At 61.5% G+C, this 7,289-nt stretch overlaps 2 pseudogenes; both read left to right on the plus strand.

The window, feature by feature from the left end:
• On the plus strand, window positions 1-119 carry LOC142869337 (uncharacterized; annotated as a pseudogene).
• Window positions 120-3,972: 3,853 nt separating this feature from the next.
• Window positions 3,973-4,091, plus strand: LOC142869338 (uncharacterized; annotated as a pseudogene).
• Window positions 4,092-7,289: the final 3,198 nt, after the last annotated feature.

The following is a 7,289-nucleotide window of genomic DNA, read 5'->3' on the forward strand; positions in this document are numbered from 1 at the left end:
GTCTAGGGCCACACCACCCTGAACGCCCCCCATCTCCTCTGGTCTCGGAAGCTAAGCAGGGTCGGGCCTCGTTAGTACTTGGATGGGAGACCGCCCGGGAATCACGGGTGCCCTAGGCGGCGGCTTTTTTTTTTTTTTTTGCCTCTCGTTCTGTCCCCTTTCTGGGAGCGCGGCGGCGGCCCGGGGTGGGGGTCACCCCCACCCTCAGCGCCCGCCGCTGTGCCTGGCGCCCCAGCCCGCACCGTGGGGCCTCCTCTTGTCCCAAGCCGCGACACCGCCGCCACGCGGCAGCACGCGTGGCATCTGGACTGTCAGGTCTCAGACCAAAGGTCTGCTCTGTGGGAACCGACACGCTGGAGGAAACCTTGAGAGTCTGAGAGGGGAGGGAGTTCCAGAAGAAGGCCAGGATGTCATTTTGAGGGAGTATGTGACCAGAACTCGTCCCGTTGCTTTTGGGGTTCTACGGGCTCCACGTAGGAATCTTTGGTGGTGGCACCTGATGTTGGGGGATCCGGAGTCACACCCAGACCTGCTCCACAGGCCTCCTTTTACTTTTCTCTTCGGATTCATTATTTTTAAAAAGTGTCTCTTACCTCTATTATTGCATTTTCTTTTTTTTTTTTTTCTTTTTTTTTTTTTTTTTTGAGACAGAGTCTCACTTTGTTGTCCAGGCTAGAGTGAGTGCCGTGGCGTCACCCTAGCTCACAGCAACCTCAAACTCCTGGGCTCGAGTGATCCTTCTGCCTCAGCCTCCCGAGTAGCTGGGACTACAGGCATGCGCCACTATGCCCGGCTAATTTTTTTTATATATATATATATATCAGTTGGCCAATCAATTTCTTTCTATTTATAGTAGAGACGGGGTCTCGCTCTTGCTCAGGCTGGTTTTGAACTCCTGACCTTGAGCAATCCACCCGCCTCGGCCTCCCAAGAGCTAGGATTACAGGCGTGAGCCACCGCGCCCGGCCTCTATTATTGCATTTTCTTTTCTCTCTCTTTTCAAGCAGATGATGGGAGTACAAGTATTCAGGTGACATGTGTTGCCCGTGCCCCCCTCCCCCCTGTGTTCTTATTCATTTACCTCTCATGTTGTATACCTCCAGCGTATTGTGGGGGTACCAATGTTAAGGTCGGGTACGTTGCCCTCTCCCAGCCTCCCCCCTCGGGTCATTAGCTTCAAGTGCGCCCATGCCCCAGTCGGTGCGCACCCACCCCATTCCTAATGGATGTGTATGCCCATCCCCTCCCCCCACCCGCCCGACACCCACCCGAGGAAGGGGATTCCTCTCTGTCCACTTAGGTGTCCATCCGTTCGTACCAATTTGCCGGTGAGCGCGCTCACGTGGTGCTCGTGTGTCCATTCTTGGGATACTTGGCTTACTGGAACGGGTTCCAGCTCTGGCCAGGAGAACACGAGAGGTGCCCTCTCACCGCTGCTCCTCACAGCCGAATGGCACTCCGTGGTGTCCACGCGCCACATTTTATTAATGCACTCCTGGATGGATGGGCACTCGGGTGGCTTCCACATCTTTGCGATTGTGAATTGTGCCCTAACTGTAACCCTAACCCTTACCCAGCCCGTCTCCTCTGCCCCTGCCTGACTCGCTCCTCCCCGGCCAGGCCCGTCACTGTCCTGGGCCCCCGCCTGACCGGCTCCTTCCCGCCCGGCCTGTCACCGTCCTCTGCCCCTGCCTGACATGCTCCTTCCCGCCCGGCCTCTCACCGTCCTCGGCCCCTGCCTGACCGGCTGGCTCCTCCGTCGCCTGGGCCTTCCAAGGGCTTGGTGTGGACGCTGCTTCCAGGAAGCTCTCCAGAAACCCGGCAGCAGGGTGGCCGCAGCAGTCTCCAGCAGCCGTCCCTAAGGCGCTTGTGCGGGGGGAACGTGCCCCCCCGCTGTGCCCCCTCCCCCCCCCCGCTGTGCCGTGGGGGGGCCCAGCCTGGTGTCTTGCCTGAGGCCCTGGGGCTGCCGCTCCCCGCAAGGGGAGAGCCCCGGAGGTGGGGACCGCCTCCTGATGGGGACGTACACGCAGCTCTCCACGTCGGATTCCGGGGCTCTCTGTCCTGCCCGAAGGCCCAGCTGGCCTGCGGGTCCTTAGAGTGGCAAAAACATCCGAAAACTGAGACTGAGGGTCCCGTGGGTGTCTGCACTTTTGTGCTGGGCACCCCAGGGAGGCCCGGGGGCTGGCTGGACAACGTGGTCTGCTGGGCGGGGGGTTTGGAGGAGCAACCGATGCCCTTTGCACTTTGGGTAGCAAGGGTCTGAGGTGTCTCTGAGCCCTGTGCCATGTCGGTGGAGGGGTGGGGGCGGGGGGTGGGGGGGAAGAGGAGGAGGAGGAGGTGGGAAGGGCCGGGGCCTGCAGTCCTGTTCCCGGGGTGGCACGGCAAGTGGCTTCTTCCACAGGCTGCTTGGCCTGGGCTCCCTGCACCTGGGCCTTTGGAGGACCGGCCCTGTGCTTGCCAACACTTCCTGCAGGGACCCAGAGCTGGGAGGTGGCGTCTCTCAGCCCTGGGTCGGGCAGAGCCCCAGCGGGCCATGCCCACAACCTCTCTCAGCACCGGTCCCCCAGAAGGCTCCTTTGGGACCAGGATTCTCTTGCGGTGACTCTTTAAGGTCTGGCCCCTGGATGGAGGGGCACCAGGAGTAGAGGAGCAGGAAGGGGAAGGGGGTGGCCATGCGAGGGGACACTTTGCGGCCAAGTCCCAGCTTCAGCCTGATCCTCCTGGGAACCCCGCTCTGAGACAAGGAGCCGGGCTTCGCATTCCCACAGCAGCCAGTCGTGGGCTGAGGACACCTGGGGCGTTGGGAACTCCCTGGCTTCTCCTTGGTTTAACATCTGGAGCTGCTTGGGAATTGTGCCGCCACACACACCCGAGTGCAGGTGTCTTCCGCACAGACTGCGGGCCTCGCTCTTCTGAATGCCGCTAGCTCGCCACCCACCCACGGGTGAACCTGGTCAGGGTGCTTTCTCTCGGGGGCAGACTCTGATCCGGGCGGGCTACCGGTGTCTCTGTTTGCTCGTTTCTTTCTTCCATTTCGGGAAAGGCTTCCTTGCTGGGTGTGGAAATCTCCTATGCCTTCCCTCGCCTATTCTGTCAGCTTTCAAATTCTCTTTCAGTTGCCACCCTCACAGATGGATTAGGAAACTCTTTCCGGTGCACTCATTAGTGAAATGACCTCAAGGAAGCTGGAATCCAATATCTAATGGCCGATTTTTGGCGAGTCCACACGCCAGGGTGGTCGGGGTCCAATGCAGCCCCGGCCAGGCCCAGGCCCCTTGGACTGGGCCACAGGAGGACACAGAGGAGGGTCCCGGCCCCCACGGTAGCGGTGCCGGCAGTTCTCCAAGGGCTTGGGCGTTTTCCAGAGGTGGGAGATGGAGGGGACTGATTTCTTCAGCGCCCCACAAACCACGCCACCCCACCCCACCCCACCCATGGGACACATCCCCAGAGAGAGATGCCCCATACACTCGCTCCCCTCCCCCTTGCGCTGTGCCCCAGTCCTGGCCCGGGGGAATAGGCGGCAGCCCACCCACAGGGCGGGGGGAGGGGGGCACAGCTGAAAGCGGTTGTGGGGGAGGGCGGCCCCTGGCTGGGGTCAGAGGGCGAGCGCCGGGCGCGTGCGCAGTCAGCGGCGGCGACGCGCTGGGGGTGGGCGGCGGGTAGGTGAAGGAGGCCAGGCGGGGAGAGGAGGGGGGCTGGAAGGTCTCCACCTTGGCAAGTCCAGCCGTGGAGGCGCATCTTGTGTGAGTGTGAGTGAGTGTGAGTGTGTGTGTGTGTAGAGAGAGACAGCCCCCCGCCCCGCCCCGCCCCGCCCCGCCCCGCCCATCACCCCGGTCCCTCGGAGCCCGCCGGACCCGGCCGCCGGCGAACTCAACAGGCCCGGCCCGGCGCGGGGCCTGGGGCGGGAGGCGGCGGCGGGGAAGCGCAGAGAGGCTCGGCTTCTCGAGCGGGGCAGGGGCGCCCTCCGCCGTCTAGGGCCACACCACCCTGAACGCCCCCCATCTCCTCTGGTCTCGGAAGCTAAGCAGGGTCGGGCCTCGTTAGTACTTGGATGGGAGACCGCCCGGGAATCACGGGTGCCCTAGGCGGCGGCTTTTTTTTTTTTTTTTGCCTCTCGTTCTGTCCCCTTTCTGGGAGCGCGGCGGCGGCCCGGGGTGGGGGTCACCCCCACCCTCAGCGCCCGCCGCTGTGCCTGGCGCCCCAGCCCGCACCGTGGGGCCTCCTCTTGTCCCAAGCCGCGACACCGCCGCCACGCGGCAGCACGCGTGGCATCTGGACTGTCAGGTCTCAGACCAAAGGTCTGCTCTGTGGGAACCGACACGCTGGAGGAAACCTTGAGAGTCTGAGAGGGGAGGGAGTTCCAGAAGAAGGCCAGGATGTCATTTTGAGGGAGTATGTGACCAGAACTCGTCCCGTTGCTTTTGGGGTTCTACGGGCTCCACGTAGGAATCTTTGGTGGTGGCACCTGATGTTGGGGGATCCGGAGTCACACCCAGACCTGCTCCACAGGCCTCCTTTTACTTTTCTCTTCGGATTCATTATTTTTAAAAAGTGTCTCTTACCTCTATTATTGCATTTTCTTTTTTTTTTTTTTCTTTTTTTTTTTTTTTTTTGAGACAGAGTCTCACTTTGTTGTCCAGGCTAGAGTGAGTGCCGTGGCGTCACCCTAGCTCACAGCAACCTCAAACTCCTGGGCTCGAGTGATCCTTCTGCCTCAGCCTCCCGAGTAGCTGGGACTACAGGCATGCGCCACTATGCCCGGCTAATTTTTTTTATATATATATATATATCAGTTGGCCAATCAATTTCTTTCTATTTATAGTAGAGACGGGGTCTCGCTCTTGCTCAGGCTGGTTTTGAACTCCTGACCTTGAGCAATCCACCCGCCTCGGCCTCCCAAGAGCTAGGATTACAGGCGTGAGCCACCGCGCCCGGCCTCTATTATTGCATTTTCTTTTCTCTCTCTTTTCAAGCAGATGATGGGAGTACAAGTATTCAGGTGACATGTGTTGCCCGTGCCCCCCTCCCCCCTGTGTTCTTATTCATTTACCTCTCATGTTGTATACCTCCAGCGTATTGTGGGGGTACCAATGTTAAGGTCGGGTACGTTGCCCTCTCCCAGCCTCCCCCCTCGGGTCATTAGCTTCAAGTGCGCCCATGCCCCAGTCGGTGCGCACCCACCCCATTCCTAATGGATGTGTATGCCCATCCCCTCCCCCCACCCGCCCGACACCCACCCGAGGAAGGGGATTCCTCTCTGTCCACTTAGGTGTCCATCCGTTCGTACCAATTTGCCGGTGAGCGCGCTCACGTGGTGCTCGTGTGTCCATTCTTGGGATACTTGGCTTACTGGAACGGGTTCCAGCTCTGGCCAGGAGAACACGAGAGGTGCCCTCTCACCGCTGCTCCTCACAGCCGAATGGCACTCCGTGGTGTCCACGCGCCACATTTTATTAATGCACTCCTGGATGGATGGGCACTCGGGTGGCTTCCACATCTTTGCGATTGTGAATTGTGCCCTAACTGTAACCCTAACCCTTACCCAGCCCGTCTCCTCTGCCCCTGCCTGACTCGCTCCTCCCCGGCCAGGCCCGTCACTGTCCTGGGCCCCCGCCTGACCGGCTCCTTCCCGCCCGGCCTGTCACCGTCCTCTGCCCCTGCCTGACATGCTCCTTCCCGCCCGGCCTCTCACCGTCCTCGGCCCCTGCCTGACCGGCTGGCTCCTCCGTCGCCTGGGCCTTCCAAGGGCTTGGTGTGGACGCTGCTTCCAGGAAGCCCTCCAGAAACCCGGCAGCAGGGTGGCCGCAGCAGTCTCCAGCAGCCGTCCCTAAGGCGCTTGTGCGGGGGGAACGTGCCCCCCCGCTGTGCCCCCTCCCCCCCCCCCCCCGCTGTGCCGTGGGGGGGCCCAGCCTGGTGTCTTGCCTGAGGCCCTGGGGCTGCCGCTCCCCGCAAGGGGAGAGCCCCGGAGGTGGGGACCGCCTCCTGATGGGGACGTACACGCAGCTCTCCACGTCGGATTCCGGGGCTCTCTGTCCTGCCCGAAGGCCCAGCTGGCCTGCGGGTCCTTAGAGTGGCAAAAACATCCGAAAACTGAGACTGAGGGTCCCGTGGGTGTCTGCACTTTTGTGCTGGGCACCCCAGGGAGGCCCGGGGGCTGGCTGGACAACGTGGTCTGCTGGGCGGGGGGTTTGGAGGAGCAACCGATGCCCTTTGCACTTTGGGTAGCAAGGGTCTGAGGTGTCTCTGAGCCCTGTGCCATGTCGGTGGAGGGGTGGGGGCGGGGGGTGGGGGGGAAGAGGAGGAGGAGGAGGTGGGAAGGGCCGGGGCCTGCAGTCCTGTTCCCGGGGTGGCACGGCAAGTGGCTTCTTCCACAGGCTGCTTGGCCTGGGCTCCCTGCACCTGGGCCTTTGGAGGACCGGCCCTGTGCTTGCCAACACTTCCTGCAGGGACCCAGAGCTGGGAGGTTGCGTCTCTCAGCCCTGGGTCGGGCAGAGCCCCAGCGGGCCATGCCCACAACCTCTCTCAGCACCGGTCCCCCAGAAGGCTCCTTTGGGACCAGGATTCTCTTGCGGTGACTCTAAGGTCTGGCCCCTGGATGGAGGGGCACCAGGAGTAGAGGAGCAGGAAGGGGAAGGGGGTGGCCATTCGAGGGGACACTTTGAGGCCAAGTCCCAGCTTCAGCCTGATCCTCCTGGGAACCCCGCTCTGAGACAAGGAGCCGGGCTTCGCATTCCCACAGCAGCCAGTCGTGGGCTGAGGACACCTGGGGCGTTGGGAACTCCCTGGCTTCTCCTTGGTTTAACATCTGGAGCTGCTTGGGAATTGTGCCGCCACACACACCCGAGTGCAGGTGTCTTCCGCACAGACTGCGGGCCTCGCTCTTCTGAATGCCGCTAGCTCGCCACCCACCCACGGGTGAACCTGGTCAGGGTGCTTTCTCTCGGGGGCAGACTCTGATCCGGGCGGGCTACCGGTGTCTCTGTTTGCTCGTTTCTTTCTTCCATTTCGGGAAAGGCTTCCTTGCTGGGTGTGGAAATCTCCTATGCCTTCCCTCGCCTATTCTGTCAGCTTTCAAATTCTCTTTCAGTTGCCACCCTCACAGATGGATTAGGAAACTCTTTCCGGTGCACTCATTAGTGAAATGACCTCAAGGAAGCTGGAATCCAATATCTAATGGCCGATTTTTGGCGAGTCCACACGCCAGGGTGGTCGGGGTCCAATGCAGCCCCGGCCAGGCCCAGGCCCCTTGGACTGGGCCACAGGAGGACACAGAGGAGGGTCCCGGC

The sequence above is a fragment of the Microcebus murinus genome, unplaced genomic scaffold (assembly GCF_040939455.1).
Source record: "Microcebus murinus isolate Inina unplaced genomic scaffold, M.murinus_Inina_mat1.0 scaf070_hap2_Mmur4.0, whole genome shotgun sequence".
NCBI classification, from domain to species: Eukaryota; Metazoa; Chordata; class Mammalia; order Primates; family Cheirogaleidae; genus Microcebus; species Microcebus murinus.